Consider the following 24,789-nt stretch of genomic DNA (forward strand, 5'->3'; position numbering starts at 1 on the left):
ATTCAGTCCATCAACTGTTTTTTTTGCAATATTCACCCCGAGTGGGCTGGGCATGCTCAGACGTGAGTCCCAGGCTCTCCACACCACTGGAGTCAAGCTATCCAGGCTGATGAAGGCTGATAGCCAGAAACCGGTCCTTGGATGCTTGATTCCGGTCTGGGAAAGACATGGCTTGGTAGTTCGGACTGGACTGTTCACATGAGGCACAGGGTCAGAGCTGATTTGCATATAGCCAGTGTCTAACCCAGGGTGGTGTGGAGTGCAAAAAAAGATGGATTTAGGCCCAGATCCTTGTACTGGGGTGAATGTATGACATTGTTCTACATTCTGTCCATCGACTGTGTTTTTTGCAATTTTCTCCCCGAGTGGGCTGAGCATGCTCAGACGTGAGTCCCAGGCTCTCCACACCACTAGAGTCAAGCTATCCAGGCTGATGAAGGCTGATAGCCAGAAACCGGTCCTTGGATGCTTGATTCCGGTCTGGGAAAGACATGGCTTGGTAGTTCGGACTGGACTGTTCCCATGAGGCACAGGGTCAGAGCTGATTTGCATATAGCCAGTGTCTAACCCAGGGTGGTGTGGAGTGCAAAAAAATGATGGATTTAGGCCCAGATCCTTGTACTGGGGTGAATGTATGACATTGTTCTACATTCTGTCCATCAACTGTGTTTTTTGCAATTTTCACCCCGAGTGGGCTGGGCATGCTCAGACGTGAGTCCCAGGCTCTCCACACCACTGGAGTCAAGCTATCCGGGCTGATGAAGGCTGATAGCCAGAAACCGGTCCTTGGATGCTTGATTCCGGTCTGGGAAAGACATGGCTTGGTAGTTCGGACTGGACTGTTCCCATGAGGCACAGGGTCAGAGCTGATTTGCATATAGCCAGTGTCTAACCCAGGGTGGTGTGGAGTGCAAAAAAACGATGGATTTAGGCCCAGATCCTTGTACTGGGGTGAATGTATGACATTGTTCTACATTCTGTCCATCAACTGTGTTTTTTGCAATTTTCACCCCGAGTGGGCTGGGCATGCTCAGACGTGAGTCCCAGGCTCTCCACACCACTGGAGTCAAGCTATCCAGGCTGATGAAGGCTGATAGCCAGAAACCGGTCCTTGGATGCTTGATTCCGGTCTGGGAAAGACATGGCTTGGTAGTTCGGACTGGACTGTTCCCATGAGGCACAGGGTCAGAGCTGATTTGCATATAGCCAGTGTCTAACCCAGGGTGGTGTGGAATGCAAAAAAAGATGGATTTAGGCCCAGATCCTTGTACTGGGGTGAATGTATGACATTGTTCTACATTCTGTCCATCAACTGTGTTTTTTGCAATTTTCTCCCCGAGTGGGCTGAGCATGCTCAGACGTGAGTCCCAGGCTCTCCACACCACTGGAGTCAAGCTATCCAGGCTGATGAAGGCTGATAGCCAGAAACCGGTCCTTGGATGCTTGATTCCGGTCTGGGAAAGACATGGCTTGGTAGTTCGGACTGGACTGTTCCCATGAGGCACAGGGTCAGAGCTGATTTGCATATAGCCAGTGTCTAACCCAGGGTGGTGTGGAGTGCAAAAAAACGATGGATTTAGGCCCAGATCCTTGTACTGGGGTGAATGTATGACATTGTTCTACATTCTGTCCATCAACTGTGTTTTTTGCAATTTTCACCCCGAGTGGGCTGGGCATGCTCAGACGTGAGTCCCAGGCTCTCCACACCACTGGAGTCAAGCTATCCAGGCTGATGAAGGCTGATAGCCAGAAACCGGTCCTTGGATGCTTGATTCCGGTCTGGGAAAGACATGGTTTGGTAGTTCTGACTGGACTGTTCCCATGAGGCACAGGGTCGGAGCTGATTTGCATATAGCCAGTGTCTAACCCAGGGTGGTGTGGAGTGCAAAAAAACGATGGATTTAGGCCCAGATCCTTGTACTGGGGTGAATGTATGACATTGTTCTACATTCTGTCCATCAACTGTGTTTTTTGCAATTTTCACCCCGAGTGGGCTGGGCATGCTCAGACGTGAGTCCCAGGCTCTCCACACCACTGGAGTCAAGCTATCCAGGCTGATGAAGGCTGATAGCCAGAAACCGGTCCTTGGATGCTTGATTCCGGTCTGGGAAAGACATGGCTTGGTAGTTCGGACTGGACTGTTCCCATGAGGCACAGGGTCAGAGCTGATTTGCATATAGCCAGTGTCTAACCCAGGGTGGTGTGGAGTGCAATAAAACGATGGATTTAGGCCCAGATCCTTGTACTGGGGTGAATGTATGACATTGTTCTACATTCTGTCCATCAACTGTGTTTTTTGCAATTTTCACCCCGAGTGGGCTGGGCATGCTCAGACGTGAGTCCCAGGCTCTCCACACCACTGGAGTCAAGCTATCCAGGCTGATGAGGGCTGATAGCCAGAAACCGGTCCTTGGATGCTTGATTCCGGTCTGGGAAAGACATGGCTTGGTAGTTCGGACTGGACTGTTCCCATGAGGCACAGGGTCAGAGCTGATTTGCATATAGCCAGTGTCTAACCCAGGGTGGTGTGGAGTGCAAAAAAACGATGGTTTTAGGCCCAGATCCTTGTACTGGGGTGAATGTATGACATTGTTCTACATTCTGTCCATCAACTGTGTTTTTTGCAATTTTCACCCCGAGTGGGCTGGGCATGCTCAGACGTGAGTCCCAGGCTCTCCACACCACTGGAGTCAAGCTATCCAGGCTGATGAAGGCTGATAGCCAGAAACCGGTCCTTGGATGCTTGATTCCGGTCTGGGAAAGACATGGCTTGGTAGTTCGGACTGGACTGTTCCCATGAGGCACAGGGTCAGAGCTGATTTGCATATAGCCAGTGTCTAACCCAGGGTGGTATGGAGTGCAAAAAAATGATGGATTTAGGCCCAGATCCTTGTACTGGGGTGAATGTATGACATTGTTCTACATTCTGTCCATCAACTGTGTTTTTTGCAATTTTCACCCCGAGTGGGCTGGGCATGCTCAGACGTGAGTCCCAGGCTCTCCACACCACTGGAGTCAAGCTATCCAGGCTGATGAAGGCTGATAGCCAGAAACCGGTCCTTGAATGCTTGATTCCGGTCTGGGAAAGACATGGCTTGGTAGTTCGGACTGGACTGTTCCCATGAGGCACAGGGTCAGAGCTGATTTGCATATAGCCAGTGTCTAACCCAGGGTGGTGTGGAGTGCAAAAAAACGATGGATTTAGGCCCAGATCCTTGTACTGGGGTGAATGTATGACATTGTTCTACATTCTGTCCATCAACTGTGTTTTTTGCAATTTTCACCCCGAGTGGGCTGGGCATGCTCAGACGTGAGTCCCAGGCTCTCCACACCACTGGAGTCAAGCTATCCAGGCTGATGAAGGCTGATAGCCAGAAACCGGTCCTTGGATTCTTGATTCCGGTCTGGGAAAGACATGGCTTGGTAGTTCGGACTGGACTGTTCCCAAGAGGCACAGGGTCAGAGCTGATTTGCATATAGCCAGTGTCTAACCCAGGGTGGTGTGGAATGCAAAAAAAGATGGATTTAGGCCCAGATCCTTGTACTGGGGTGAATGTATGACATTGTTCTACATTCTGTCCATCAACTGTGTTTTTTGCAATTTTCTCCCCGAGTGGGCTGAGCATGCTCAGACGTGAGTCCCAGGCTCTCCACACCACTGGAGTCAAGCTATCCAGGCTGATGAAGGCTGATAGCCAGAAACCGGTCCTTGGATGCTTGATTCCGGTCTGGGAAAGACATGGCTTGGTAGTTCGGACTGGACTGTTCCCATGAGGCACAGGGTCAGAGCTGATTTGCATATAGCCAGTGTCTAACCCAGGGTGGTGTGGAGTGCAAAAAAACGATGGATTTAGGCCCAGATCCTTGTACTGGGGTGAATGTATGACATTGTTCTACATTCTGTTCATCAACTGTGTTTTTTGCAATTTTCACCCCGAGTGGGCTGGGCATGCTCAGACGTGAGTCCCAGGCTCTCCACACCACTGGAGTCAAGCGATCCAGGCTGATGAAGGCTGATAGCCAGAAACCGGTCCTTGGATGCTTGATTCCGGTCTGGGAAAGACATGGCTTGGTAGTTCGGACTGGACTGTTCCCATGAGGCACAGGGTCAGAGCTGATTTGCATATAGCCAGTGTCTAATCCAGGGTGGTGTGGAGTGCAAAAAAACGATGGATTTAGGCCCAGATCCTTGTACTGGGGTGAATGTATGACATTGTTCTACATTCTGTCCATCAACTGTGTTTTTTGCAATTTTCACCCCGATTGGGCTGGGCATGCTCAGACGTGAGTCCCAGGCTCTCCACACCACTGGAGTCAAGCTATCCAGGCTGATGAAGGCTGATAGCCAGAAACCGGTCCTTGGATGCTTGATTCCTTTCTGGGAAAGACATGGCTTGGTAGTTCGGACTGGACTGTTCCCATGAGGCACAGGGTCAGAGCTGATTTGCATATAGCCAGTGTTTAACCCAGGGTGGTGTGGAGTGCAAACAAACGATGGATTTAGGCCCAGATCCTTGTACTGGGGTGAATGTATGACATTGTTCTACATTCTGTCCATCAACTGTGTTTTTTGCAATTTTCACCCCGAGTGGGCTGGGCATGCTCAGACGTGAGTCCCAGGCTCTCCACACCACTGGAGTCAAGCTATCCAGGCTGATGAAGGCTGATAGCCAGAAACCGGTCCTTGGATGCTTGATTCCGGTCTGGGAAAGACATGGCTTGGTAGTTCGGACTGGACTGTTCCCATGAGGCACAGGGTCAGAGCTGATCTGCATATAGCCAGTGTCTAACCCAGGGTGGTGTGGAGTGCAAAAAAACGATGGATTTAGGCCCATATCCTTGTACTGGGGTGAAGGTATGACATTGTTCTACATTCTGTCCATACTCTGTGTTATTTGCAATTTTCACCCCGAGTGGGCTGGGCATGCTCAGACGTGAGTCCCAGGCTCTCCACACCACTGGAGTCAAGCTATCCAGGCTGATGAAGGCTGATAGCCAGAAACCGGTCCTTGGATGCTTGATTCCGGTCTGGGAAAGACATGGCTTGGTAGTTCGGACTGGACTGTTCCCATGAGGCACAGGGTCAGAGCTGATTTGCATATAGCCAGTGTCTAACCCAGGGTGGTGTGAAGTGCAAAAAAAACGATGGATTTAGGCCCATATCCTTGTACTGGGGTGAATGCATGACATTGTTCTACATTCTGTCCATACTCTGTGTTATTTGCAATTTTCACCCCGAGTGGGCTGGTCATGCTCAGACGTGAGTCCCAGGCTCTCCACACCACTGGAGTCAAGCTATCCAGGCCGATGAAGGCTGATAGCCAGAAACCGGTCCTTGGATGCTTGATTCCGGTCTGGGAAAGACATGGCTTGGTAGTTCGGACTGGACTGTTCCCATGAGGCACAGGGTCAGAGCTGATTTGCATATAGCCAGTGTCTAACCCAGGGTGGTGTGGAGTGCAAAAAAACGATGGATTTAGGCCCAGATCCTTGTACTGGGGTGAATGTATGACATTGTTCTACATTCTGTCCATCAACTGTGTTTTTTGCAATTTTCACCCCGAGTGGGCTGGGCATGCTCAGACGTGAGTCCCAGGCTCTCCACACCACTGGAGTCAAGCTATCCAGGCTGATGAAGGCTGATAGCCAGAAACCGGTCCTTGGATGCCTGATTCCGGTCTGGGAAAGACATGGCTTGGTAGTTCGGACTGGACTGTTCCCATGAGGCACAGGGTCAGAGCTGATTTGCATATAGCCAGTGTCTAACCCAGGGTGGTGTGGAGTGCAAAAAAACGATGGATTTAGGCCCAGATCCTTGTACTGGGGTGAATGTATGACATTGTTCTACATTCTGTCCATCAACTGTGTTTTTTGCAATTTTCACCCCGAGTGGGCTGGGCATGCTCAGACGTGAGTCCCAGGCTCTCCACACCACTGGAGTCAAGCTATCCAGGCTGATGAAGGCTGATAGCCAGAAACCGGTCCTTGGATGCTTGATTCCGGTCTGGGAAAGACATGGCTTGGTAGTTCGGACTGGACTGTTCCCATGAGGCACAGGGTCAGAGCTGATTTGCATATAGCCAGTGTCTAACCCAGGGTGGTGTGGAGTGCAAAAAAACGATGGATTTAGGCCCAGATCCTTGTACTGGGGTGAATGTATGACATTGTTCTACATTCTGTCCATCAACTGTGTTTTTTGCAATTTTCACCCCGAGTGGGCTGGGCATGCTCAGACGTGAGTCCCAGGCTCTTCACACCACTGGAGTCAAGCTATCCAGGCTGATGAAGGCTGATAGCCAGAAACCGGTCCTTGGATGCTTGATTCCGGTCTGGGAAAGACATGGCTTGGTAGTTCGGACTGGACTGTTCCCATGAGGCACAGGGTCAGAGCTGATTTGCATATAGCCAGTGTCTAACCCAGGGTGGTGTGGAGTGCAAAAAAACGATGGATTTAGGCCCAGATCCTTGTACTGGGGGTGAATGTATGACATTGTTCTACATTCTGTCCATCAACTGTGTTTTTTGCAATTTTCACCCCAAGTGGGCTGGGCATGCTCAGACGTGAGTCCCAGGCTCTCCACACCACTGGAGTCAAGCTATCCAGGCTGATGAAGGCTGATAGCCAGAAACCGGTCCTTGGATGCTTGATTCCGGTCTGGGAAAGACATGGCTTGGTAGTTCGGACTGGACTGTTCCCATGAGGCACAGGGTCAGAGCTGATTTGCATATAGCCTGTGTCTAACCCAGGGTGGTGTGGAGTGCAAAAAAACGATGGATTTAGGCCCAGATCCTTGTACTGGGGTGAATGTATGACATTGTTCTACATTCTGTCCATCAACTGTGTTTTTTGCAATCAACTCATGGTAGTCATTGATGAAAATTCACATTTACCTTTGGTAGAAGAGTTATCATCAACAACCCATGACAAGGTCATTGAGCGGCTGGACACCATCTTTGCAGCAGTGTGAGGGATCCCCGCCATTCTCAAATCTGACAACCGTCCGTTGTTCAATAACAAAGAGTTCAGAGAGTTCTTAGTCAGAATAAATATCAAGCAATTAAGAGTACACCTCTGTGGCCCCAAGCAAATGGCTTTGTAGAACAAGTTATGGGTACCCTCAAAAGGGTTATTCAGCAAGCATCACTTAAGGGGATTGAATTAAAGTAAGTCCTGTGTCAAGCCCTCAATGCTTATCATTCGAATCCTCACGCCACAAAGTGTGAAAGCCCTGCCATTTTGATATGTGGGAGAACCTTCAGAACCAAGCTGAAAAGGTTTGTGTCACTGACACTTCTCCAAAGTTCAAGATGAAGAGGTCCGATTGGTGTTGGAGAGCCCGAGAGACAGTCTTAAATGAAGGTTCCTTAGTCCCGGTTAGGCCACAGCGAAAGCGGAAAACAAACACTCCATTTGTTGTTGATCCTTTGAGGGTTGTGTCATGCAAAGGACATATAGTGACATCGTCCCAGACAGTCCATCACACAGGACTCATCACATTTCAAACATCTACCCCTGCGATAGTCAGCTCCTACACCTACTGATAAGGCCGTCCCACCTGACAATCCAGATCAAACCTCAGAACCTGAAAGCATCCGTGCCTGAACAAAGTGCATCTCAATGACTTCCTGTCACTCGATCTGGTTGACGATTGCGAGCGCCTCGACGACTCATAGAAGATATATAATATAGATGTGGTTTGTACTTTTTATTTAACAAATGGAGGTGTAGTGTTGTGAGACTATGTGTGCTAGGACCCTTGTGGTTCTGGCCGGACTCTGTAGAGGAAGTACATAACTATTGGAAGATGTTAAGGTGCGGTTATAAATGGTTATGACGTAATCAGAGAACAGAGGGAGATTGCATGATGGGGAATAAAGATGTACAATCCAGAGCTCTATGCGCGGGATATTGATTTGAAGCTCAAGGGCAAAATCCTAACTTAAGACAAAATCGTAATTTAAGACAAAATCTTAACGTAAGACAAAATCCTAACTCAAGACAAAATTGTAATTTAAGACAAAATCATAATTTAAGAATACTAAATGCCTTCTGTGAATACCAAAAGTAGTACGTTTACGATTTTGTCTTAAGTTAGTTCGGTGAATTGGCCCCAAAGTTTATAGGCCTAATTGTTTAGTAGTATAAAGGCAGTAGGCATTGCACAAATACTATATTAAAGTCCACAGACATTTAAGGGTGAGTTGTTATTACTACAGATTAAACCCTACAGATCGGTATTTTCTTACTTGAAATCTCACAGATTAACGTTGTAGGCAAGGTTTTTGGAGTTGGTTCCCCTCCCTGACAACCCATGGGTATAGATGATTTGCACTGTGAGAATTCTTGACAGACCCTCTTAGGAGAGTTAGTATTTTACTTTGCCACCTGTAATTTTGTAGACATTTGCAATGCTGACTGCATGCCTCATGGTAACCCTGTGGGAAACCTTATGCTCAATATAGTAAGCCTAGGTTGTTTATGGTGATTAGCCAATGATAACAGACATAGGCCTGATTGGCTCTTCAGAAAAAGGTTTTTCAGACACCATAGTTCTGAATTGTTTACTAGGACAAGGTATAACCTCTTTGATGCGTTGGACGGCCCCAGGCTATCTGATGTCCCAGTGGGCATGTGCGGAAGGCAGTCGGGCCGTCCGAACCGCCGCGGCAGAATGTCCGCCGCAGGGAAGAGGATAACAAAGGCAGTAGGCCTAGTTATTTGCTATGTAACACATATGTTAACGCTAATAGGCCTTTAAGGGTAGATGTTTTTTAACCGTGTTAAAGCATGCAGTGATATATTTTGTTACATGATATCTCACAGACTACCTTTTCAGGGAAGGATTTTGGAGTTGGTTACCTTTTTTAAAAAACCCGAGGGATAGAAAATTTGCACTATAACAATCCTTCCTAGAATCTCTTCGGAAGCAGAGGAAGGTTTAGCTGTCTGTAAGGACCTTGTAGGTGAGAAAAATATGCACAGTGGGCATTTGGCAACCCCTCTTTGCCATTGATCTGTTGAGTGTCATTTACTCTGTGCTTCCATCTATGACAGAGAACTGCATGGGGTAATGGTTTAGTTCATATCAGTCATTAGCTTTCTTGTCCTGTGAATGGTCTGGAAATGATTATGCTTCATTGTCAGGGCTCATTGGCCTGACCTTTAGATTTCAATTTTTCTCTATTTATAGTCACCCTTTAAGTTCTTTGCGGCTTCTCTTTTTATCTTAACTTTTGCTTAAGAGGATAGTACAGCTAAGAAGGCAGTGCTAACAGTTTGCTTGCTTGCTGCTCATTTCATCTGCAGTGCTCAACATCCTGCATGGCCACTTCCTCTAAAACACGCAACCATTATGGAATCCTGGGTCTCAGGAAAAACCGCACAAAACCCACAGATGTAGGACATGAGGTTCACTCAGCCAGGGGATGCTTTCCCTTATGCTCCTGGGCTCCTACTTGCTGCTTCTTGCACCGCCAGCACCAAAACGAGAAGTCACCTGCCTGAGGGTTGCCATCATTGTTTTAAAGCTCCTCTAGTGGTATTCCAGTTCTGGTTTTTGGTTCTGTTTCTTTCTCAGTTCCATTATGCTGTTTCTTTCTTGATTCCTTTCTGATTTTCCCAATCCTTTGTGTTTCCTGTCATATGGTCATACCTTTTAAGCTAAAGCTCATAAATAAAGAGGCAACACACGTTAAAGGTCATCTTCTAGACCCTATTTTCTCAAATTGTAGCCAGCTTAATACTAGCCCCCCTCTTCCTGTACCATGGTCTGATCACTTTTTAGTACCATTCTCTTGGAAAACCTGCACAGAGGTACGACGGGCAGCATTACCTCGCACTTTAGAAAGGGCTTGGCCCAAGTTATCTCTGGAAAGGCTGACTCTAGCACTTGACCAAACTGCCCCTAAAACAGAATCAAATCCATTGGCTGCAGATATAAGCTTTTGTAACTGGCTGAACAACTCCCTGGATGCGGTACTACCTCTTAAAACAGTTACAAAGAAAAGTAGTACTTTTAAATCACCGTGGTACACTCCAGAGCTTAGAGACCTCAGAAAAATCTGCAAAAAATTAGAACGCAGATGGAGGAAAGACTGGGCGGTCAATAATAAAGAGGCTTATCGATCTGCCCTTAGACTCTATAAAACCTCCCTGAGAAAAGCACAGGTGGCTTTCTTTGAGAATAAAATTAATTTGTCATCCAATTCCTCGAGAGAAACTTTTAAAATAGTTAAACAACTACTTAAGGTTCCTTCTCCATTAAGCACCCTGGAATGTACAGAAGAAAGATGTAATCAACTAGCGGATTTCTTTGATTCTAAGATATTAAGAATCCTTGATAGTCTACCGCAGAATGTCTCTGTTCCTTATGGCGACATTCACCCGGCCCCTATTTCAGGCCCCCGGTTGGACTCCTTTAGTTGTATCACCAGGGATGACTTCTGTAGAGCTCTATCTTCCTTGAAAAGTGGCTCTCCGTCTGATCCTGCGCCCATGTATATCCTTAAGCGGATCGCAGATACGATCACCCCATTGGCAACAGAGCTTTTAAATGCCTCTTTTTCCTGCGGGATTGTGCCACCCAGTTGGAAACAGGCCAGGGTCAAAACCCTTTTAAAAAAACCGGGGCTTGATCCTTCGGACCTGGCCAATTTCCGTCCGATTTCGTTGTTACCCGGCCTTGGCAAAATTGTCGAAAAAATGGTCAATCAGCAGCTCTCCGGGTTCCTCGAAAATAACCTGCTGCTGAGCAACTCCCAAACGGGTTTTCGTCTGGGGCAAGGCACGGATACAGCCCTGATAGTGGTGGCAGAGGAGGCAAGGTGTATCTTAGATTCAGGAGGATCCGCTGCTGTGATCCTCCTGGATCTAAGTGCAGCATTTGATACGGTGGACCACGAAATTCTAACTCACCGTCTCGCCAGATTGGACGTTACAGGAATGGCCTTGAAATGGCTTACATCCTTTTTGAATAACCGCTCTTTTAGAATCTGGGAAGGTGGTGTACTGTCTAAATCTACCCCCCTCCAGTGTGGAGTCCCTCAGGGCTCTTCTTTGTGCCCTACTTTGTTCAACATATATATGGCCCCACTGGAGGAGGTGGTGGCTCCCTTTGGGATCAAAACAGTCACCTACGTGGACGACACCCAATTAGTCATCTCGCTAACCCAACAAGAGGGATGTTTGGATAACCACTCCGCCTGCCTTGCCGGAATATTCTCCTGGATGTCCAGTTCGCGGCTCAAACTAAATGGAGCAAAAACGGAGATCATGCTCCTGGGTCATCATTTTACATCTCTCCCCAAAGCTGTCTGGCCCCCCTGCTTGGGTGAGTTGCCCGTACTGAAAGATAAAATTAAAAGCTTAGGGGTGTGGTTTGAGCCCGACCTAACTTTTAAGACGCAAGCACAGAAAGTTGCAGGCATTTGTTTTGGCCTACTACGATCAGTACGGAAAGTTCTCCTGTAAAAAGTTCAATCGGGTCGGGGACAATCGATATTTGCCCGGCGGTATTGCCTCTGTGACCCTCTAGTTATTTAAATAAATGAAGAGGCAGGCGCTGGAGACTGGAAAGCAGGAAACAAGGTTTTTTTATTCTCTCCGGAGGAGAACACAACGAAACGGACAGAAGGTATCGTTCTGAGGTGCTCTAACTGTATTTCTGAGGCCTGGCCTCTTATACCCACATTTATGACTTTATTGTAGATTACACATACATGTTAAAGCTTTGATGTACGGAAAAGACATTCTCGGAACTCCCCTTTGGGCCCGTTCCCACACACATTTACAGTTGAAGTCCCCACCCTATTCACAACAGGTGATGAGCATCGCGCAGCTGGATAATCCGCCGATTCACGGAATGTGGGGAGTTTGATCGGATCTCATGGGGTGGGGGCTTTGATCAACCCGGGGATTCTTTGATGGGGGAAGCTTTCTATTGTACGGGGAGGGGCAAGGATGGTATCGGCAGAGCTGGGTGTCGGCTTGGGAACGGGGAGGACAAAACGGGCACACGGGGAAAAGGGGGTTTGCATCTAAGGGCCGGAGATCATGAAAGGAAAGCAGGGAGGTGTCGCGCTGGGAACAGGATGAGGGCCTGGGGCAGAGCAACGCCGAAGAGGGGTTTATGACTCAAGGCAGGTGCAAGCAGGGGGTGGTCAGCGTGCAGGCTTAGTGAAGGCAAAGGGCTATGTCAGGGGCCAGCGGCATGCAAAAGGGTTTGTTCTGATCGGGGCATCTTAAAATGGCGGGCGCGCACGACAAAAGTGTGGCATCAGGGGAAGAGGCAAGATGGCGCAGATAATGTTCACCAAAACGCACTAATTTTCCACAGTCCTCCCTTTAACATATTCAAGACATCTTGCTGGTTCATTTTCTATTCTGTTCTACTGTGGTGAGCATGAGAAAGAAAACGGTAGGAACCCTAGGTGGAAAGAGTTGTAAACAATACATTTTAACATTTCTAGTTTTCAGGAGGCGGGTCTATTTGATAAACTTTGATAAACTTGTTCAGCAGGAAAGTCATAGGAATGTAATACAAAAAACGGTTCTGTAGCGAGCAGCAAGTACATATCATAACGTGAACTGGCAGGTTATTACATATTTCAGATTTGGATTGGAGCAGGATCAATACAATGGCGGCTGGGAGAGAAATGAGGCATAGCAAAAACGGTGATTGTGGATGTCAAATGTTCGAAGTTTTACGAGTTCTCATTGTTCTTTGTGGTCTTTCGTTGGCACTGTTGAGCACCGGCGGTGGAGCTACGAGTCCAGCTCTGTTCTAAGTTCTGCGTTGCAGGGCACGACCCTTTCCTCGCGTTTCTGGTCGGTAAGGTCCTTTTCGCCCTGTGTCCTTTGAGGTGATTGTCAGAAAGTTCCGATGGAAGAAGAGCGTTCAAAACAGTCCATAGGGTAGGTCAGAGGAAAAAGGGGGATGGAGCAAGGCCAAATTGGGAACAAACTAGGGGAACGAGGGACTTCAAATAGGCGGGCGTGTGACGGAATTCAGAGAGCGGGGACTTGTCGACAGGCACTGGACGTCGAGCAGGGGCATCAGGTCGACCCTTTCTTTTCATGCTGTCGAAAACAGTGCCTCGTCCTGCAGCTCTTTTCAGTCGTGGTCTCGCCTTGGCTAATGTCGCAGGTGTTCCTTAGTCTGCAGTCGGGCCTCGTGCTCCCACATCCGGTCCTTCTCTCCTCCAACAGCAGTACCCTTAAACAAGTTTGAAAAGACAGTCTTTAGAAAATTTGCAGATGAAGATAATCAAAAAGTCTATTTCTCTCCCAGCTCCAGGCAAAGAATGAAAATGTCCGTTATATTTAATGTTCACAACTGGCATATGAATGACCGGTGGCGGACCTGTTGGATTTACTATGACTTTCCATCATAATTATTTATTACAGGCATGACAGTTCATCTGATGGTAACCCACCTTCGGGAGACAAATCTGGCAAAGATATGCCGTTCTCTAGAGTTTTATATTTACAAAAGGGTACAGTGAGTCGTCAACATGGTACTACACAGGTATTTTGCTGAGAGACGAACATGGCTAAACATTTCCTTTCTATCGGTGCATCCTGCTTTTCAACTACTGCGGGGTTCATTTTGATGATTTCTTTACCTTGGTCTAGTCTGTTAACCTTGTAAAACATCATTCTGGGTCCTACGTAACCTTTTACAGCCCGGTTACTTAACTAGGAAGGACAGGGGTTTTATGGGAAACAACCAGGGACATAGACAGGGGAGGTAACGGGGGTGGTCACTTTTCCGGTTTGGGTATTGCGACAATTCGGGGAGGGGAGGGTCGCGTATTCTGAGGTCCTTGTTTTATACTATAGGAGCCGTTGACATGTAGTTCCCTTATTTCGGGTCAGATTAGGGAACCTCTGTCGTCTTACCTGTCCTTTCCCTTACGGCCCAACCTGGGTTCATTGACTTCCAGCGGAAAAGGAGAGGAAATGACGCGGCCTCAGGGTGATTGTATTAAAGACGAGCGTTTGTGCAAATACTGACGGTATTTGGAGCCAATTAGGTGGTGTGCTAGGGGTGGCAATCTGCCAATTTCGGGGCTAACCACTCGGAAGAGTGGTAGTGAAAAAAATAGAGAGAGAGAGAGAGAGAGAGAGAGAGAGAGAGAGAGAGAGAGAGAGAGAGAGAGAGAGAGAGAGAGAGAGTGCAACGGCAGGCTAAATAGTACACGTGCAACAGAGAGGGTGGCAGTGTATTCAAGAAAGGCTATTTAGGGCATTACACAGTAAAGGGTATTCACAAGTCCGCGTTAGAATCTTGTAATCATGCAGTTTGAGCATTAGACAGGGTAGAGGGGACGTGCTTTGAGAAAAGGAAAGAAGGAAAAAAGGAGGTACCATTTTGTCGCACTTTCTCGCATTCTCGGTCCTTTGACCAGTTGGGTCAACGCCTCAGTCACACACACACACATTCCCTCACAGTTTCGCATCATACGTGACATGGGTTCATTCGTCCGGTCTGGTTTAAGGGTGATCACTTTCTATCAAGTTGTGCTAATTTTCCGGGTCTGTTCGATACGTGAGTAGTTTGCAGGCGTGCTTAGACACCACCCTGCGGCGCTAGTCCGTTTCGTGTATTTAGACATGGCAAGGTCTCAGATCTTCGCCACACCTTGGCTGTAATCTCTGATGTAACCTGCAGAGGGAGGAAAAAAGGGGGGGGGGGGGGGGGAGACAGCATTCGCGCGCATTCAAATACATGGATCCATAAGTCCTTTACTTACCTCTTACTCGTCTTTCCTCCTTGGGGCAGGGTCCCCGGGGATATGGTTTCCGGAGTCGAGGGGGGGTAGTGTGTTCATGTAGGGCGTGTGCAGGGAAACATAAAAAGGAAACCAGAGGTGCCTAGTGCGAGGTATCTAGTCAAAGGATATATCTCACTATCGGGATCCTTAAACCTCTTTCAACGCCGTGGCGTTCTAAAGTTCTTCGGTTCTTGGGTCCCTGCTACTTTGGAACGTTGTACTTTATAATATTTACATTATTTCATTTCACCCTCCTTTTACATTCCCTCATTTACACCATTCGTTTTACCCATCCTTGGAAGTCAAGGTCTTCCTCTACGCGAGAGTTCATGAGTCAGTCGCGTACTTTTGAAGGCGGGGTGTCGTGTTGTCGATCCGGTCCGTCCTCCAGGGCTGGGCAACCATCTTCTTTTAACCTTAAAGAGAGAGCAGAGTAGGGTGCACAGAAAAGAACTTTCCCACCCATCCCATATTGTTTTAAAATAAAGCATGCAATACCCGTCCATAGTTTCAAAGACTTTATTTTGCAAAATCATTTCAGCATATGGATTATGAGGGTGCGGTCGTATTTGGTCGGTCGTGGCAATGGCTAAAGTGCGTACAGTGGGGGGTGTCGTTTGCAACAATAAAAACATCGGAAAGTTTTACTCATTCATTTGTAAGAGACTAAAACGTCTATTAATTGGCTGGGGGTTCGGGGGCATATATTTTCATAATTTAGAAGCATAATCATAACAGTTGTAATCAGATTTCCTATATGCATACCGTACGTGTGCGTCGTAAATGGGGTTTACATCAGTTATAAAAATATAATACATTGTACATTCGTAATCAACATTTGTAACGGTGATCTTTTCACACTATTCGTCGAGTGAGTTCTCTTCGTCTCTTCTAGCCAAGTGTACAAAGGATCATATAAAATCTCAGAACATCAAGTTTATATTAGTGCGAAGGAACACCACGAGGTGTTCGTAAGTTCCGATTGATACCAGCGCCATTTTGGGCGGGGCCGGCACAGTCCGGAAGCAGCATCAGGGGGAAATGTTTCCATTACTGGCAGTTTGGACCAGAGTCCTTTTCGGCAGTTCTAGAATTCACGCTAACAGAAGGTGTGGCAATGTCATGTTTGTTTCGTTGGCGATCGAGGCAGCCGTCCCTTACCGGAAACCTGCAAAGGCCGAAGGTTCCGCCGGGGACCTTTGTATGATCTTCAAGGCTGCGGAGATGCTGTCGGAGATGGGGGCTCGTGCTCCATGGGACAAATGTTCGAGTTATATGGCTGGCCAAAGTTACTCTAGTGGCCGGGGCCCGCCTTCCAGCGGATCCAGACGCCATTTTGAGGCCCTACAGGGGCCACTCTCGTCGAGTTTGCAAGAATAGAAGAGATCCTTCGGAGTAAAAGGAAGAGGTCCCTGTTTTGTGTAAGCGGGACGTTCAGCTGGGGTGCAGCTGTGGTGCCCCCACCTGGGGGGGCGAGGGAGACTCGTTCACATCGTCTCCTTCTCCCGGTGCACTCCATGCCGCTGCTTTTCATCGCCCCGCATGAAGGCCTCTCCACATCCGGTGTTCCCCAAGTGCCACCATTGTACGTTCGGTGCTGCGCAAATACTGGGGTGCCACCATTGTACGTTCGGTGCTGCGCAAGTACTGGGGTGCCACCATGGTGTGTCCGGTGCTGTGGAAGTATGGGCACCATCGCCTGACTGGGGGTGTTCGGCGTCGGGCTGGGGGCTGGGAAACCTCCTACCGGTGGAGGTGGGAGAGGCTCGTCCGCGTCGCCTTTCCCTCCCAGCCCAACTTGGACAAATTGTTGTGGAGGTACGTGCAGGACATCCCGCCGTCCAGGACTGCTGCGGCTGTGACGGAAGAGAAAAGGAAGAGGTGCCTCGTTCTCCTCTTGACATGTGGCGGGACTACCTTAGTCTTTCCAGGCCCGTTGCGGTCGGCCAAGGAGACATGTGGCGGGACTACCTGCAAATGCCCAGGCTGCGGGCTCCTGCCTCTCCTCCGGCTCCCCCATACGTTAAGATTTCCTGACCAAGAGTTGGCGGCGGGGCTCGCCTTATATGGGTTGCCGTTGGTTGGGCGTAGCCGTAACCCTGCCCTACTTTGGAAGGTTCCAGAATGGGGGGGGGGGCGAATGTTCTGTTTGACTTTCATTTTCTACAGTTTATCGTTATTATTCCTTGTTTGTTGTGTTAAATTAAAAGTTCAAGTTTATTAATGGTCTACGGATTTTGTTTTATCATTTCTTTCTTTCCAGGTTGCTTTTATGCTAAGTTTCTGCTAACAGGGGTCGAGTAACACGGAAACACGTGTAGAGGGATGACGCAGATTTGTACATTACATACACACGAACTCAGACGGGGGACAGTACAAGTACGACATACAAAGACCCAAGACAAATATAAAAACAGTTATTGGTCATAATTATCTCTTTCCGTCTGTGAATTTTAAACGAGGCTGGGTTCCCGTCTTGACATTGCCCGACCTAGGAGAACTTGAGCATGCCGCTGAGATTTTCCTGGCGAAATCTGTGCCATCGGGCATAATCAAACGTGGTGGTTCTGTCTGGTCTGTCTATGTAAGTCGGGTTCTTCTCTGTCTCGCGCCTTTTCTCGTACTGTCGGTCTGTCGTTCTTGTCGGCCCTTTGCCTTTACTCACGCTCAGTAGAGTCGGGCATTGGGCTTTCCAGTGTCCGACATACCTACAAAAAGCGCATTGGTCTGACCCTAAGTCTGGTCGTCCTTTGCATAGTGTCGGGGGATAAGTTGTGGGTAGCGGTGTCCTGGGGTTGTCCTGTCGGTATATTTCCCTACTTGGTTTATCCTCGTCTTTTCTCTGTCGTTTCGTAGCCTCTCTGCGCCACATACCGAGACTGTCGAGCATAATTGGCGTCGTCTTATTATTTCGAAGGGCTATTTCTAACGTTTCTATTTTATCAAGGTCAAAGGATCCTGCCAGTGGCCACTGTTTGTCTTGGCTATCTTCGGTATACCTGTGCCATAATTTATTATAAGCTATGGTGACTAACCCATAGTTTATGAACATGTCCTTATTAGGGGTGCCTTCTAGTGGAGCTATATGGTCCACCTCTAACACCCGGTCCGGGCTAAACAGGCTATTTATCAGTGGGGAGAAGACAGACATGACGGCTCGTAACGAGGGACTAAAAAGTCAGCACTGCCTATCTTATCACTAGGTGCAAAGACTAGACAGAATATTTCTATTCTACGTTGTTTGCAGGTAGTGAATACCTCATGGATCAAAAAAATATAAAACCAAACGACCAATAAATAACAATGGGGAGAATGAGTAGGTCCGCAAAGATCTGCGTTACCTACCCTTTTCACTATCTGCAAAAAGGGTGGTCTCTTCCCTGCTTGCAGACAGGGAATCTCCAGGAAACAATAGTTTGTGAACAACAGTTCAGTTTCAAGCAATTATTGAGTGGGGGAGAAAAAGAACAAGCACGGCTGCTACCCTACCTATCCTCCACTGCTTGCAAAGGGAGAGGGAGCCTGTTGTTTCTCCGTTTGCAGACAGTGAATCTCCAAATAAAAATAAACAGAGCAATACTAGTATTTTGAACAATCAAGCAATCAAAACAAATTTTTTTTTTCGCAACTTGTCGTGGCAACACGACCTTACCCGGACCATGTGGACAGTTTCTTGTCTTCCGAATCCAGCGCCCGATCGTCCTCTTTTTCTCGTATTTCTCACGGCACTCCTGATGGTTCCCAGTCAGGACCGTAGATCACTCGAGAGAGGTCTGTTCGGAACTAGTGAAGTTCGGATGATCGGCTGCCAGACGAGGGTCTATTGGGCAAGAGCTCTCCCGATCGTTGCAGTCGTTCACTCTGTCGTCGGGACCTCTCCCACTGGATCCACGAGTCGCTGATGGGCCCCACGCTTGGGACGCCAATTGTAAAAAGTTCAATCGGGTCGGGGACAATCGATATTTGCCCGGCGGTATTGCCTCTGTGACCCTCTAGTTATTTAAATAAATGAAGAGGCAGGCGCTGGAGACTGGAAAGCAGGAAACAAGGTTTTTTTATTCTCTCCGGAGGAGAACACAACGAAACGGACAGAAGGTATCGTTCTGAGGTGCTCTAACTGTATTTCTGAGGCCTGGCCTCTTATACCCACATTTATGACTTTATTGTAGATTACACATACATGTTAAAGTTTTGATGTACGGAAAAGACATTCTCGGAACTCCCCTTTGGGCCCGTTCCCACACACATTTACAGTTGAAGTCCCCACCCTATTCACAACAGGTGATGAGCATCGCGCAGCTGGATAATCCGCCGATTCACGGAATGTGGGGAGTTTGATCGGATCTCATGGGGTGGGGGCTTTGATCAACCCGGGGATTCTTTGATGGGGGAAGCTTTCTATTGTACGGGGAGGGGCAAGGATGGTATCGGCAGAGCTGGGTGTCGGCTTGGGAACGGGGAGGACAAAACGGGCACACGGGGAAAAGGGGGTTTGCATCTAAGGGCCGGAGATCATGAAAGGAAAGCAGGGAGGTGTCGCGCTGGGAACAGGATGAGGGCCTGGGGCAGAGCAACGCCGAAGAGGGGTTTATGACTCAAGGCAGGTGCAAGCAGGGGGTGGTCAGCGTGCAGGCTTAGTGAAGGCAAAGGGCTATGTCAGGGGCCAGCGGCATGCAAAAGGGTTTGTTCTGATCGGGGCATCTTAAAATGGCGGGCGCGCACGACAAAAGTGTGGCATCAGGGGAAGAGGCAAGATGGCGCAGATAATGTTCACCAAAACGCACTAATTTTCCACACTCCCTCTCCTGCCTCCCCAGTCCAGGACATTGCTGATCCAGGGGTTAATATTATCCAGACTGGATTATAGTAACGCCCTGTTTTTAGCGGCTCCTGAAGCTACCATCAATATCCTGCAACGGGTGCAGAATGCTGCAGCCAGGATGCTTGCGGGTGGCTCAAGAAGATCTTCGGCTAGACCGGTCTTGAGAGCACTTCACTGGCTGCCAATACGCGAAAGAGTTATCTTTAAATCGCTATGTATCACCCATAAGGCTCTTCAGGGTAAAGGACCTCCGGTCCTCAGGAGCCTGATCTGCCCCTACAAATCATCTTGGGCTCGCTGGTCGGACCTCGGAAATCTAGCCAAGGTTCCCAGAGTTAGGAAGGTACGCACTGGGGGTCGCCACTTCTCTGTAAATGCGGCAAAAAAATTGAACTCTCTCCCCAGTCGGATTCGTACCGAACCCTGCTATTTTAAGTTTCGAAAGGCCCTTAAAACATTTCTTTTTCCCAAGGACTCCTAATTATCGGTACCCTCTTCAGTTGAGTTCTTTGTTCTATTTTGTTAGCGCTGGGACGCTTTTGGGCAACCATGCGCTTTATAAATCAAATTTCATTTCATTTCATTTCATGGTGCTTCTTGTCATTTCCTTTTCCTGTTCTTTTCTATATAAACCCTGCAATCTGGTTAGAGGATGTGTTGCAACAAAGCTGTGTTTCTTCGGCTGTTTCCTCACTCCTGAAGATTTCCACTAATGGATTCTGGATTCCTGGTTTTCCTTAATCCTTTGAAGTCTTAATCCAGCAAAGAGGCATATTACGTCCTTGGGTTTTTCCTCCTGAGAAGGTAGCAGCTTCTCAACAGCACTCATCTGCCACATATTGCAGTTGTTTAGTGATATTGTGGCTTCCGAAAAACAGTCACCCATACATCAGACAGCGAAAGACCTTGACCTGCAATACAGGTATGAGTTCAGACCTGAACATGGCCAAGTGAAACATGTTGTGTTAAAAGAGAAGCTGTCAATTGGAGTTGCAAAAAAGAAGAAGCATCACCGTAAATTCTAGTACAAATCCTGGGGCACCTGAAATAAATAAAGATCCATTACTACTCCAGCCAGTCGGTGTCCACTTCATCCCTACTGCCAGTCCCTGCCAGAATAATCACCACAGCCTGCATGTGACTGGCTGCCACCCCTGTTCTTCCAACAAATCAAGAGACCCCTCATCACTCCAGCTAGTCTCACCATTCAAAAAGGCCTTTCAGAACAGAGAAGGAGCATTAGCCCCATCTGTTAAGTGGAAAGTTGAGTATCCTAACCAGCTTCTAACCTTTCTCCAACAGTCAATCAGAAGCCCCTGTGTGACCTATCATTCCTGATATAAAGAAGAATGCAAAAAGAACAGTTGATGGACAGAATGTTGAACACTGTCAAACATTCACCCTAATACAGAGATCAGGGTCAAATTCCATTGCAAAATCAGTCCCAGGATGCTTCTTTCCGGACCAGGGAGGACCTGGCTTGGCAGTTTGGGCTGGACTGTCCCCATGAGGAACAGTGTCAAGATTGATTTGCATATGGATGACTCTAAACTGGGAGGCATGGTGGGAAAAAGAATGATGGATTTAACCCAGATCTCTTGACTGGGGGTGAATGTTTGATTTGCTCTGCATTTCGTCCACCATTTGTGTGTGTTTCTTGCTTTCTCGCGTATACCCAGACATAGGTCCCGGGCTCACTGTGTCACTGGATTCAAGCTAGCCTGGCTGATGAGGGGTTATGCCCTGAAACGGGTCCCAGGATGCTTGTTTACGGTCCAGGCAGGGGCTGGCTTGGCAGTTCAAGCTGGACTGTTATCTTGGGGAGAAGGGGCAAGACATATTTGCATTTGGCCGGATCTAAACTGGGGTGGCATGGTGCGCAAAATAACGATGGATTTAACCCAGATCTCTTGGCTGTGGGTGAATGTTTGATTTGTTCTGCATTCTGTCCATCACCTGAGTGTCTTTTGTTTTCTCGCTTTCAGTGTGCTGGTTACACCCAGATGTGGGTCCCTTGCTAATTGTGTCATTGGATTAAAGCAAGCCTGGCTGATGAGGGGTGAGGCCCAGAAACCAGTCCCAGGATGCTTGTTTCTGGTCCAGGGAGGACCTGGCTTGGCAGTTCAGGCTGGTCTGTTCAGATGAGGCACAGGGTCAAGACTGATTTGTATATGGCTGGGTTTAAACCTGGGTGACATGGTGAGCAAAAGAACAATGGATTTAACACAGGTCTCTTGACTGGAGATGAATGTTTGATTTGCTCTGCATTATGTCCATCCTTTGTGCGTCTTTTGATATAAAGAAGAAGCACCGCCCTGTAAAGTGGCACTTATGGTACATGGCTATTCCAGCAAATTGGGAGCCTCTTGTCACTCGCACTTGTTCCCCTTTTATCTTAGTTTGATCTCCTAGGGCATCTTAGCTATGTCTAAAGATAAACAGAAACAGTTATGTCGGTTGTCTGCTCCGGTCATAGCTTGACACTATGCTTGCAGCTCGGTTCAAAAGAGAACACCGACTACTTTTGCACAAACGGTATAATGTAAGGAAATCCCATGCAAGCAGTGGCGGATGGTGACTTTTCAAAGTGCTGGGGCGTAAAAAATGCACACGTGCATCCTTCATGTATAAAAGGACCGTGCAGCAGGTGCATGAGTGCAGCATTAGCAACCACTGCCGGTAAATGTATGCACCTGCTGAGTTGTGACGCTACCCTACTCGATATTTGGAAATTTCTAAAACCATTCAGTGGGCAAACGAGGGCAATTTGACAACTGAGTTGACATTCAGTAGATGTTTAAACTTTTTGATGCGTTGGATGGCCCTCGCCGTCCAACGTCATCCCCCCTCCTTTTTCCATGCTGTGTATCTCACCCTCCCCTCCTCTTCCCTCCTCCATTCTCTGTCTTCTTCCCCTGCTCTTACCCCCTCGTCCCCTGAATCTCTCCCCTTGCCTGCTTTTTCCCTTACGTATATGTCCTTTTTGTTTGTCTCGACCGTACTTGCAGGGCCGGACTGGGAACCACAACCGGCCCTGGCAAAGTGCTCGGCCGGCCCCCTTCCCCACTGGGGGGGAGGTTAGAGGTGCCGCCGAGCTCTTTGCCAGGGCCGGTTTTCGGCCGATTTTGGTACAGGGCCGATTTTGCAGTTATGCTGCAAAAACGGCCCTGTAACAAAAACGCCACCCAGGGGCCCAAAACCGGCCCCCACCCGTGCGGCGCACTGGGGGATTGCCCGGTGCCCGCTATGGCCAGTCCGGCCCTGCTTCCTTGTCACTATGTTGCCAGGCTCTTATAACTATATAACCTCTGTAACAATGTAACCTGCAATTATGGTCTGAATACTCATGTAAAGCGCTCTGATACCTCCGGGTCTAGCCAGCACTATATAAAACCTTTAAAATAAATAAAGTAAAATTAAAAAATGGGCGTGTGCGTCGGACGGCAGCACCCCGGCGGAATATCCGCCGTGGCGAAGCGGTTAAAGGAGGCGCCGTGATCGCTCTTCAGGTTAAGTACAGTCACACAAAGTACGTTCCCTCCCTGCAGGAAGGCAGGTGTGTTAAACTGGCCTATTTCCAGATGGTGGGCACTTCTAATATGATGAGCACCTATTTTGTTTATGACATACTGTCACCCGGTGACAATTGTTAGCGCAGAAAAAAAGGGTACACTTTGAATTTGAAGACACATGCACGTGGGAATTGAATTCCGATGAGGAGCCATTGTTTTCTCAGTGCGTCCCAAATAAACTTCTTCCTCTGGCAAGGCCCCATTTTCAAACATTGAAATGAACACTTATTATTCTCAATTAGCACTGCAATAGAGCACAATCTGCCATTACTGGCGCATTGCAGTCTCTCTCATTTGAACTCAAGCTTCTCATAAATAAAAAACACCAGTTTGTGCAGCAAGCGCTGCCCTTTGTAGAAACTGCTTATTGCTCACATGCACTAAATACATTTGAAAATTTAGCCCATTAGCAGGACAGATCACAGAGCAATGTTTAAAAAAATTTTTTTTACTAGCAATAAATCATTTTTTCAAAAAAGAAACACTGACCTAAGAAAGTATCTCCCCTCTGCCAACAAGTTACTTGGGGGCATATCAAGAACGGAGCTAAAATTATCGCTGCTTTAGCGACAGGAAACTGCTGCTAAAGCAGCGATAATGGGCTTGATAATATGCCGCAGAGAATTCCCATAGAAACCCATGTTCACACCAGAACATGGGCTTCTATGGGAATTCACAACGGCATATTATCAAGCCCATTATCGCCGCCTTAGCTGCAGTTTTCTGCCGCCAAAGCGGCGATAATTTTAGCTCCATTTCTTGATAATATGCCCCTAAAGGAGACCAGCCATGCCGAGACTGCCTCTCTCTCAGGCAGGGCCTACAAATTAACTCTGCAGGCCAGAAATGAGCACAAGACAAGGTGATACTTTATACTGCGCTCAGGCTAGAGGACTACAGCAATTGGCCACGCGCGGCCGGCATGGGTAGGCGGGTGTTTCATTTTTACCTCCCCGTGACGTTGCAGCTCCTGGCTGGGTCCCGTTTTTGTGCTCTCCTGCTGAACAGGAGGCAGGCAGCCTTCCTCCTATCCCCTAAGCCAATCACAACGCTGCAATGGCAGCGTTGTGATTGGTGGGGACAGCGCCCAGGCCTGGCCATTTTCTCTATGTAGGCTGTATGTAGCCGACATAGAGAAAATTCAGGGTGCGCATGACTGGTTTGGTCAGCCCAAGAGGGCTGACCAGACAGTCAGGGCCCACAGCATTGGGCAAGCCACTCCTCCCTGACCCGCCCACCTGCCCGCCCCCAACCAGGCATACCCTTCTGCTTTCTCGCAGTGGGAGAAGCAGAAACATAAAATGGTATTTAAAATACCATTTTATGTTTCTGCTTCTCGCACTGCGAGAAAGCAGTGGGGCGATGCCTCTCCGCCCTAATGGAGGAGCCGCCCCTGCATGCAAGATGTTTTTAGCTTCCCTGTCTTTTCACACATTTATATTGATTCACCTATCTCTCGGAGAACAGACAGACACCGGGAATACCTCACTCAAGGGATTCTTTTGTTGATGCAGAAATAAGCATACCAGTAAGCTGTGTCACATTAGTTTGAAGGCTGGGTACTAGAATATCATATCCAGGAGTTTTACATTGGTCAAATTAAGTGTTGTGGTGCCTTTC

The sequence above is a fragment of the Lissotriton helveticus genome, chromosome 7 (assembly GCF_964261635.1).
Source record: "Lissotriton helveticus chromosome 7, aLisHel1.1, whole genome shotgun sequence".
Taxonomy (NCBI): Eukaryota; Metazoa; Chordata; class Amphibia; order Caudata; family Salamandridae; genus Lissotriton; species Lissotriton helveticus.